The sequence below is a fragment of the Dipodomys spectabilis genome, unplaced genomic scaffold, assembly GCF_019054845.1.
Source record: "Dipodomys spectabilis isolate Male_0828 unplaced genomic scaffold, ASM1905484v1 ptg000203l, whole genome shotgun sequence".
Taxonomy (NCBI): Eukaryota; Metazoa; Chordata; class Mammalia; order Rodentia; family Heteromyidae; genus Dipodomys; species Dipodomys spectabilis.
In genome coordinates, this window is record NW_024870880.1 from 3,406,412 (window position 1) to 3,418,615 (window position 12,204).

At 35.9% G+C, this 12,204-nt stretch overlaps 1 pseudogene; it reads right to left on the reverse strand.

The window, feature by feature from the left end:
* Positions 1–11,398: 11,398 nt before the first annotated feature.
* Positions 11,399–11,495, reverse strand: LOC122122104 (annotated as a pseudogene).
* Between the last annotated feature and the right edge of the window lie 709 nt (positions 11,496–12,204).

Sequence of the window (12,204 nt, forward strand, 5' to 3'; positions counted from 1 at the left end):
CCTTCCCAGCCCTATTGTTTGTTTCTTATAATACAATGCTCTTATTTTTATTTTCACCTAGGAGGGGGTGATAAGTGCTAGTCAGTGTTGAACTTTCTTTGGATGAGATGGAGCCATGTGGATGATCTTTCCTAGAATGGCATGGAATTGAAATCTTCCTGCTCTCAGCTCCCCATGGGCCTGGGATGATAGAAGTATTCCATCACGCATAGCCAGGAGTTGGGGAGTATTGCAGGTAACCCTCCACTGGTCTGGAACTGATGTCCCAAATACCTAGCTTTACAGGCAAAACCATCTTATATTCCATTTCACTTTGAATAGCTTATGTATATACTTAGAGAGTACAATGATAACATACTACATGTTAAGTATATAAAATAGCCAATATAATTAGCAGGTTTATCTCCCTAAATATTCAAGCTAATTTATTTGGTAACCTCCTGACTCTGTTAACTATTTTGGAATATACCATAAACACGAATACACTGACAATATGCAAAATATTGGAAGTTGACAGAGATAGAAACAAGTTAGATTATCTGTAGTAAATATATATTTATCTATTGCTCCTCTGAAGAATATTATCATATATTCACCATGAAAATACCACCATATATTCACCATGACAATAATTTTCCTGCAGTGTAGAATTTCCCATTTCATAATCTGCCATCTTCATCTTTTTACATCTTTTTATGTTATAAGTATGAATGTTTTCCTGTTTATTATAATGTTTTGAAATTATTATATGATGGAATTAAAAATTTGTAGAGTCTACTGAAATTATCTCATTTTGTTTGGATTTGTGATGCTAAATCAATAAGACCATGGTTTCCTGAAATTTATGCTAACAGATTATATCACCAAATTATATTCTAATTACATCTTATTATTGTATTTTTATATAGGGTTCTACTGTTGCTGTTTTATGATATAGAAAGTTGTGAAGCTACACTGAAACTTGCAACCCCACTGCCTCCAGTAACAATGTTTTATCACCAGGTTATGGAGGCTTATAAGTATAAATCTAACTAATCAGGAGTTTGAGACCTGAGATTTAGTTCAGACAGCCTGAGCATGAAATTTTATGAGTCTCTTCTCTCCAGTTCACTACAGAAAGCTTGCAGTGGAACTGTGGCATAATTGGTAGATCACTACTGTCACCAGAAAGATACTCGGGCTTGTCATATAGCCCCTGAATTCAAGACCTAAAACACAGATATGCACAACACACCCTCACACACATACACACACACTCCAACACACATGTACACACCTATTCTCTGGCAATGTTGTATCTTAAATTCTTATCCAGAGATTGGGCAACAGGCCACTAATTTGTGAAGGTTTTTTTCCTGATTATTTTGAAGGAGGAGGATAGTAAATGGGACAAAGATGACAAGACTTTATTGAGGAATTCTTTATAAACGACTAGCTTATTAAAAAAAAAAAAACAAGAGCACAATTTTTATATTTAAAGCTTACATTCCTTCAACTATAGTATTTCTCTATAATAATCATTGAATTATGAGAAGACAATGCAGCACCTCTTCCCTCTTCCCCTTCCCCTCTGTCATAAAATATGACAAATGTATCAAAAATACTCTCTTATCTTACAAGAATGTACATCTATAAAAAGGTCTGACAATATGTGTTAGGTTTATTTTTAAATACTTGTATGATTTTCCCACCTCTAAGTACTTAACTTTTTTCCAGATGACAGCACACTGGGGCTTCAAGGGCAAACAAGATTAGGAAACAAAAAACTAACAAAGTCCTAGGATGTAGATGTCAAAAATAGATGCAAGAAGTACATGGCAGGCTGAGAAGGCCCAGAGAGGAAAAATGATTTCTGTAGGATGAGAGGAATAGTGACAAATAAGGCATGGATCTGACCTAGGAAGTGTTCCTTGAGGTTGAGAGCATACTGATTGCCAGGCCTAGCTGAGGATATTGGGATTTGACAATGTTCACATATGTATAGAGTGATGTGGGAGGGGAGATTTCAGTCTCCAGTATGTCTTTGGGATGGTCTTATGTGAGCAAGAAGCTTAGATCATTGGGCTCTGAGAGATGACACTCTCTACCTCATAATGGAATAGAATATGGAACTCTGAGAGCCAGGCAACTGTAACTGACAGTCAGCTCAAGCCAGCTCAAGTGGCCTGTAGCTCAGGAACAAGAAAGATGTTCCTGTGTTGTTTGCAAAGTTCAAGAGACTCAGATCTCAGGCATGAGAGGTGTTAGTGCTTCACTCAATGCTGTAGACATTGGATCAGTGCCAAAACACGAATCCATACTCTCAGGCCTTTTTAAAATTTTTTATTATAAAGATACTATACTGAGGGTTACAGTTACATGAGCAAGGTAATGAGTACACTTCCTATTAAGCATTGTTACCCCCTCCATTGTTTTCCCCCTACCATCCCTTCCCTCCTTACCTTCCCCAAGGTTCTTTTTTTTTTCTTTAATAGTGATTAAGTGATAACATAATTTCCCAAATTTCACAGTATTGTGGAATAAGGATGCGCATTTAAAGTCACAAGCTCATTCTAATTTTCCTGGAGCAAATTGTCTATCACAGTCTATAACATATTATGGTGTACCCATATACACCATACATGTGATCAGCAGTATGGAATAATTAGTAGTGGTTCAACCAGATGAGTGGGAGTTCTTTGTTTCTTAAGTCCTGTTAATTTTGTCATAATACTTAACATTTTGGATTTAGCATCCACTTATCAGGGAGACCACGTACCGCTTGCCTCCTTGCTCTTGGCTTACCTCGCTCAAAATGATGCCTTCTAGATCCATCCATTTCCCTGAAAATGCCATTATTTTGTCATTTCTAATGGCTGCATAATATTCCATTGTGTATAGATACCACAATTTTTGGATCCATTCATCTGTGGTGGGGCATCTGGGTTGTTTCCATATCCTAGCTATTGTGAACAGTGCTGCAATAAACATGGAGGTGCACGTGTCCTTGTATATTGGTTCCTGTTGTTCAGGGTAGATGCCTAGAAGTGGTATGACTGGGTTATAAGGGAGGTCAATCTTTAGCTTTCTATGGACCCTCCAGACTGCTTTCCAAAGTGGTTGTATAAGTGTACATTTCCACCAGCAGTGTAATAGGGTTCCTCTTTCTCCACATCCCCTCCAGCATTTATCGTTGGCTGATTTGTGGATGTGGGACATTCTGACTGGGGTAAAGTGGCATCTCAGGGTTGTCTTTAGTTGCATTTTGGATTAAAAAACAAGACCCCTCTATCTGCTGCCTTCAGGAGTCACATCTTGCCCTTAAAAACAAACACATTTTCAATGTTAAAGGTTGGAACAAAATCTACAAAGCAAACGGCCGCCATAAAAAGGCGGGAGTTGCAATCCTAATATCAGATAAAATAGACTTCAAATTAAAATTCGTGAGAAGAGATAAAGAAGGTCGCTACATACTAATTAAGGGATCTCTCTTTCAGGAGGATATTAAAATTCTAAATATCTACTTGCCAAACAATGGTGCACCCAAATTTATCCAAGAAACACTACTTTCCCTCAAATCCCATATAAATCCAAAGACATTAATTATTAGATAGGTAATCTATAGATAGATCAACTCGGCAAAAACTCAACAGAGAAACTGCAGATCTAAACAGCTGCATAGATCAACTAGATTTAACAGATATCTACCGAACATTTCACACAGCAGCATCAGAATACATGTTTTTCTCAGCAGCACATGGAACATTTTCTAAAATAGACCATATTTTAGGCCAGAAAGAAAACTTGCCTAAATTAAGAAACATTGAGGTTATACCTTGCATCCTCTCTGACCACAAGGGAATAAAATTAGAACTCTACACCAAAAGCCACCAAAGAAATTCTAGTATCACATGGAGGCTGAACAGCACACTGCTGAATCACGAGTGGGTCATGGAAGAGATTAGAAAGGAAATTCAAATGTTCATGCTATTCAACAAAAATGAACACGCAAATTACCAGCATCTCTGGGACACAGCAAAAGCAGTACTCAGAGGCAAGTTTATAGCTCTGAGCTCCTAAATCAACAAATTGGAGAGATCTGAAATCAACAATTTAATGACACATCTAAACCTCCTTGAAAAAGAACAGCAAGATAAACCCCAATCCAGTAGACGGAAAGAAATAATTAAAATTAAATCAGAATTAAATGAATTAGAATCCAAAAAAACTATAGAAAGAATCAACAAAACAAAGAGTTGGTTCTTCGAAAAAATTAACAAAATTGACAGACCCTTAGCAAACCTTATCAGAAAAAAAAGAGAACACACCCAAATAAATAAAATCAGAGATGAGAATGGAAACATCACCACGGAAACAACCAAGATTCAAAACATTATAAGGGAATACTTCTCAAAAGTTTATGCTAATAAGTTTGAGAACTTGACAGAAATGGACCTTTTCCTAGCAAATATTGACATGCCAAAACTAAACGAAGATGAGTTATACCAGCTTAACAGGCCCATATCAAGCATTGAAATAGATACAGCAATAAGAGACCTTCCAGCTAAGAAAAGTCCAGGACCAGATGGTTTTACAAGGCCTTCAAATCAGAGCTCACACTAATACTCCTCCAACTCATCAATGAAATTGGAAGAGAAAGCTCACTACCGAACACATTCTATGAAGCCATCATAACCCTCATCCCAAAACGAGGCAGGGACTCATCAAAGAAAGAGAACTATATACCCATTTCTTTGATGAACATTGATGCAAAACTTCTCAACAAAATTTTGGACAACCGACTTCAACAATTCACCCAAAAAATCATACACCGTGATCAAACAGGATTCATTTCAGGGATGCAAAGTTGGTTCAATATACGCAAATCAATTAATATTATTCATCACATCAACAGGAGCAAGAATAAGAACCACATGGTTATCTCAATAGATGCAGAAAAAGCATTCGACAAGATCCAACACCCCTTTATGATGAAGGATTTGGAAAAATTAGGAATCCATGGAACATTCCTCAATACAATAAAGGCTGGATATGACAAACCTACAGCCAGCATTATACTTAATGCTGAAAAACTAAAGCCATTTCCTCTTAACTCAGGAACAGGACAAGGATGTCCACTCTCTCCAATTCTCTTCAATGTACTATTAGAATGCCTAGTTACAGCAATAAGACAAGATGCAGACATAAAGTGGATCCAAATAGGGAAAGAAGAAATAAAACTCTCCCTCTTTGCAGACGACATGATCTTGTATTTAAAGAATCCCAAAGATACCACTTCCAAATTCCTCAAGCTGATTCAAAACTTCGGCAAAGTAGCAGGATATAAAATTAACCCCCCCAAAATCAATGGCTTTTCTGTATGCCAACAATGAGAAAAGTGTGGCTGAATTTAGGAAAGGAACTCTATTTGTAATAGTCCCACCAAAAATAAAATACCTAGGAATTAATTTAACCAAAGGAGTGAAGGACCTCTATGATGAAAACTTTAAAATCTTGAAAAAGGAAATCAACACAGAACTTAAAAAATGCAAAATCTCCCATGCTCCTGGATTTGAAAGATTAACATCGTGAAAATGGCAATACTTCCCAAGGCTATCTACAAATTCAATGTGATACCTATCAAAATTCCAACCTCATTCTTCAAGGAAATAAAAGAGGTAATCCAAAAATTCATATGGAACAATAAAAGACCCCGAATAGCAAAAACACTCCTCAACGGAAAGAACATTGCTGGAGGAATATCAATACCAAATTTCAAACTCTACTATAAAGCCATAGTAATCAAAACAGTTTGGAATTGGCATAAGTACAGACCTCAAGACCAATGGAATAGAATTGAAAACCCAGAAATGAACCTACAGACCTACAGCCATCTAACTTTTGATAAGGGAGCTAAAAAAATAGTATGGAACAAAGACAGCCTCTTCATTAAATCGTGCTGGCAAAATTGTTTAACTACTTGTAGAAAACTAAAGCTAAATCCTTATATATCACCCTGCACCAGAATCAACTCCAAATGGATCAAAGACCTCGAAGTCAAACCACACACTCTGAAAACATTAGAGGATGGAATAGGAGAAACCCTAGGTCTCCTTGGCTCAGGCCGAAATTTTCTGAATAGAGACCAGGAAACACAACTAATCAAAGAAAGGTTGGACAAATGGGATTGCATAAAGTTGCAGAGCTTCTGCATTGCAAAGGACATAGCTAGCAAGATCAATAGAAAGCCCACAGATTGGGAGAAGATCTTCACTAGCCATAAAACAGGCAAGAATCTCATATCTAAAATATACTTGGAACTCAAAAAATTAAATCCCCCAACAACAAATCCTCAAAGAAAAAACTGGCCAATAAATAAGTAGACAAAAGACTTAAAGAGAAACTTCTTTGAAGAAGAAAGAAGGATGGCCAATAGACACATGAAGAAATGCTCCACATCTCTAGCCATAAAAGAAATGCAAATCAAAACAACATTGAGATACCACCTCACTCCAGTTAGAATAGCAAAAATCAAGAACTCTAACATCAAGAGATCAAGGGGAGGTGGACAGAAGGGAACCTTACTTCACTGATGTTGGGAATGTAAACTTGTTCAGCCACTTTGGAAAGCTGTATGGAGGTTCCTCAAAAGACTTCACATAGAGCTCCCCTATGACCCAGCAATCCCACTTTTGGGCATTTACCCTAATGTTTACAAACAAGACCACACTAAAGCTACCAGCACAACTATGTTTATTGCAGCATTATTTACCATAGCTAAGATCTTGAACCAACCCAGATGCCCCTCAGTAGATGAATGGATCAAGAAAATGTGGTATGTATACACAATGGAATTCTACGCCTCCATCAGAAAAAATGACATTGCCCCATTTGTTAGGAAATGGAAAAACTTGGAAACAATATATTAAGTGAAGTAAGCTAGGCCCAAAGAAACATAGGCCCCATGGTTTTCCTTATTTGCAATATCTAGTGTATGTATGAGTCAAGCGGAAAAGGTCAGATAATGTGATGTTAGGAAAATGAACCCTTAGATATGTATTTTAATGTTTTTTTCTCTTTCATGCATGTGTTTCTAACGGATTTATAAGATTATTTCTTTGTTGCTTTGTATGTCCCTCCTCCACAGTATAACCCCTGCTTTCACTATACTTGATGTCAGTATAAATTGTGGAGGAGATGGGGAAAAAAAAGTCGTTTAAGGATACAGGTGGACCTGTTGCAACAATGAGAAGTATAAGTTGTCATGTCCAAAACGAGGTTTACAACGTCGGTGCAGGGGGGGGGGGGCGAGAATGATTGGTATTGGGGGGTGGAGGCTGGGAAGGTAAACAAAGGAGGAGGCTGCAATGCTTGGTAAGAAATGTACGCATTATCCTTCCCATGTAATTGTAACCCCTCTGTACAGTATGTTCACAAATAAAATAAAATAAAATTTTAAAAAAAGAAAAAAATTTATAACCAATTTAAGAGGTCAAATACGTATTTTGTACTGACAATCATCTTACAGCAATAACTTACTAACTAATTATGTCGGTATCTTCTTACCTAACATACAATAAGAGCTGAAAGCAGTCTCTTTTTCTAAATTAATATTGTAAATGCTTTGATTATGATGACTTTATTATTAGACAAATAATATGTACAGAAGGGTGGTTCAACTGAAATGACATGACAGACTCTGATAAATAAAAACTTTGCAACACAGTTAGCTTTTTTCAGCCTCACCATGTCCACATTGGCAAGCAAGATTGCAACAGCACATGCACACATATACACATACACACATGTTCGCACATATACACACACATATGCATGTATGCTAAATTCAGGGTTTATTGTACAAAAAATCCAAATAAAATATTAGTGATTAGGACAAATGATAATATGCCTTATTACAAAATAATACATAAACCATTACCACGCATGTTACATTTTACCTGCCTCTCCACATGTGACCATTTAATTTATTTTTAATTAATTAATTACCCTATTAATTAATTCGTTTGTTTAGTGCTAATCCTAGTGCTTGAACTCAGGGCCTGGCTTTGTCCCAGAATTTATTTTTTGTTTCAGTTTTCTCAAGCCTAGCATTTTACTGCTTGTACCACAGCTCCATTTCTAGCTTTTGATTGTTACTTTCAAATCAGAATCTAATGGACATTTTTTTTCTTGGTCTGCTTTCAAACCACAATCCTCAGATTTCATCTTTCTTATTAACTAGTACTAAACACATAAGCCATCAGTGTGGCTTCTACTTTTTCCTCTATAGTTATCTAATGCCCATACTTATATAGTTACTTTAAAATGAGAGTATAGAAGCAAGATGTACAGTGATGATACTGTCCTGTCAGAAATTCAAGGTGGTAATGTAAATTTATTATTAAAACCATACACAAACAATACCATGATATAGTGTAAGAGAACTCACTATTGAAAATACGAGCCTTAAGAGTTTTCTAATAGATCCATTATATATTGGTACCCAACATTAGAAAAATGTATGAGGCATTGGTAAAACTTTGCATGACTACATACATTCCTTGTTTTTTTAAAGACACTTGCTTTCATCTAAAATGTAGGCCTGACTATTGTCTTCATGTGATTTTGATGATTGAAAGTGCTTAGTGAGAAAGTCAAAACGTATTAGTAGTCCTTAACTATCAATTCTCATTTTCTTCTTGGAGAATATTATGTTCAAATCAATAGTTCAGAATCAGCAAGCAATACTTCACAATCATGCTTCCAGTGCAAGTGGATCACCAGTAAGAAATCCTCAATACCAATTTCCACAAAGTTTTGTCACAGATACAATCTCCCTGCTTTCTCTAGTTGCTTTACTACCTTCTTATTCCTTCATTGTACAGGAAAAGTATGATTCAACTGATTTCAGTCAGATCTGTTACTAGAATTATCAAGGATTTAGTTTATTGTGTGTAATTTTGTCAAAGTTATATCTCTTTACGTAGGCTACTAAAAATGTATTTACTAATTTCAAGTAAATACATAAATTCTATTTCCATCTCTTTTAAAAATAAATTTTTGTTTGCTCTGTAAATTGATCAGAGGCATGGATTTTGTGGCTAGCTAGGTCATTATACATCTGTCTCTCTCTTTCTCTCTCCCTTTCTTGGTTCTCATAGATAATATGATTGCTCCATAATTGTCCTAATTTATTTTCCTTTTATATTTTTGGTTGCATCATTTCACTTTTTGCTCTGCCATTTCTCATATCATTTATATAAAAGGAATTATTTCCTATTTTCTCATTCCTAGAATAAGCTGCACATGAAGACATCACAGGTCCTCATTTTCAGTGTGTACATTTGAATATGGAGGAACATCTTTCCGCGGCTCTCCATCAATTCCCTATTCTCCAGTTAGAATAATTTCGAATAGTAAAATTGGAAAAAGAGAAAATAAATCATGATGAATAAACAGTTGCAGAAAATTCACCGGATATTTCTGACCAGTTCAATCAATGTGAACTATTAGGGAAATACATGGACACCTCATTCCCACTGGCACTTAAAGTCTCTGGTTAGGCAATTCTTAGGAATATGGGGAACAAGATGAAAAAGTAAGGAATGGTATCAATTGTAAGAAATAAAATTGGAGAAGGATCCAAGCAATTTTCTTCATTGGGCTGCTGAAAATATTCAGCTTATTACAGTGCGGAGACTTCTTTCCCAAAAGGCCACTCATGTGAATAGTAGGGATGATGATTAGTATACCCCTCTTTGAGAAGCCTACAATGGACATTATCAGTGAGTTGATGTCTCAAGCGGCACATGAAATAACTGTAGATGACTGATCACCCCTGCACAGTGCATATACATGGAATAATACCAGAGTGGCTTCTTTCTTACTTCATCATGATACAGATACCAATGCCCAGACTAAAGGACTCATTTTTTAAAAAGAAATTTTTGGTTTGGTAGTGGGACCTGAACTCTGGGCCTGGACGCTGTCCCTCAGTTCTTCAGCTCAAGGCTAGCGCTCTACCACTTGAACCACAGCACCACTTCTGGCTTTTTTTTCCTGCTTATGTGGTGCTGAGGAATCGAACCTAGGGCCTCATGCATGCAGGCTAAGCGCTCTACCATTGAGACATATTCCCAGCCCAAATATTTTTGTTTGTTTGTTTTTTGTTGTTGTTGTGGGTTTTTTTTGTCGGTTGTGGGGCTTGAGCTCTAGGCTTGGGTGCTGTCACTGTGCTCTTCAGCTCAAGGCGAGCGCTCTACTGTTTGAGTCACAGCGCCACTTCCCCAAACTAAAGAATTTTTGACACCTTTATATCTTGTTGCTGAGAATTGAGATAGCAAAGATACACTGGATCACCTTCTGCTGAACCATTATATAAAACCAGGCCGGAAGAACAACATAGAAGATACTGTATTTGATATTGCCAAAAGGATAAGTATGTATCACTACCTCTATGAAGTTGTGATAGGCTATACAAATTGTTCACTGAAGTCCTAATGGTCGGGTTAAGTTTCTTAAATTTCAAAAATGCAAGTCCATCTTTTGTGTCCCTACAAAATATTTTCACAATCCAAATAAGAGCAATATATATATTTTTTGGTCAGTCATGGGGCTTGAAATCTGGGCCTGGGAGCTATCCCTGTGCTCTTCAGCTCAAGGTTAGCGCTCTACCACTTGCGACACAGCTCCACTTCCAGTTTTCTAGTGGTTTATTTGAGATAAGTGTAACACAGACTTTCCTTCCCAGGCTGGCTTTGAACCATGATCCTCAGATCTCAGCCTCCTGTGTAGCTAGGATTATAGGCATGAGCCACCAATGCCTGGCAGCACCAATATTTTACTGTAAAAATTCATGGATTCCATGGAATTCTTCCAAGTGAATTGCCTGCCTTGGATGTCAAAATGTATTCAATATTTTTTGAATACATGTATAATAATTTCTTCAGAGTTTGTGATTTTTTAATCAGAAATAATTTTAATTTATCTGTTGAAATGAGTAGTACAGAAACTAAAATATTTCTTGTACTTGTCTGAAAAAGTATATTTTAAAATATTCTATATTCTATGTTTGCAAAATGTTCATAATTTATTTTATTTTCTCCTAGATATACTTTGAATTCTACATTATTTTATAATATATAGGTTCATTAATGTGTCCTTTCCGATTGCATTCGATATAGAAAAAGTTTGCTTCCTTTTTTTCTAGGACTTAATATTATTTTTATTTGGGATAAAATGACAATGTTGTCTAATTTGAGAATATTTGTAAAGTTTATGCTATGTAAACGCCTTTCTGAGGTGAATATTTAATACACTGATGTCAAACTAAATTATATGAATTACGTGTATTGTTACACTTGTAATTTTTTAATCAACTTTTTAATAACTGTTTTTCATTTCTTAAATCTGAAGAATGAAAAATATGGAATACTTCTCAAATTTTCATATTATCCTTGTCGAAGTGCCATGTTAATCTCTGTATTTTAATTTGAGTATACGTGCTGCTAAAGCGTGTAGTATCCTCTAAATTTAAGTAGTTAATCATGCAATCTTTATACAGGTTTATATCTATGGGTGCCTACTTGTAACAAGGAAACTTTATTGTTCCTAAAAATGCTATCAATCTTATTTCCCTAAAATTCTGTGAAAAGTGGAAAATTTATATTTATCAGTCGATTGCTCACATTTGCAAAATTTTTTTGTCAATGACTATCTTAAGTGTTTTTATTTGGAATTTGATCATACTCTCAATTATTTATAGATAGGTCCAAAGGTCATGGCTTTTTCAAGTACTTATTTATTCAACTGAATTAGCTTTGCGGACCTAATGGATTCAAAGTAAGCGTTGCTTAAGAGCTACTTCTAAACTTCTTCAGCTGACATTTTCCCAAATGAGGTGTTACAGTAACAAATGTCTACCTGAGCCTTTACACTTCTTCCATGTGGGAACAGCCCAACAAGAATATCTTACCCTGACAGCATAGATTGTCTTACTAGAAGAAAATTATTCTTGGTTACAAGGGATCATAGAGAGATGAACAGTTCAAACAGAGCTGTTCAGACTAGAAGGTATTTTATCAAAATATAATTGTTTATTATACCTTCCATTTCAAAAGTAGCTAACGCCAAGAAGGTGAAAAAATTGTTCGTATGCATGATTACTTAATGTCCTGGCCTGTCTACCATCCAACCAGGCAGGAACTTACACTACTGCCTTTTTAT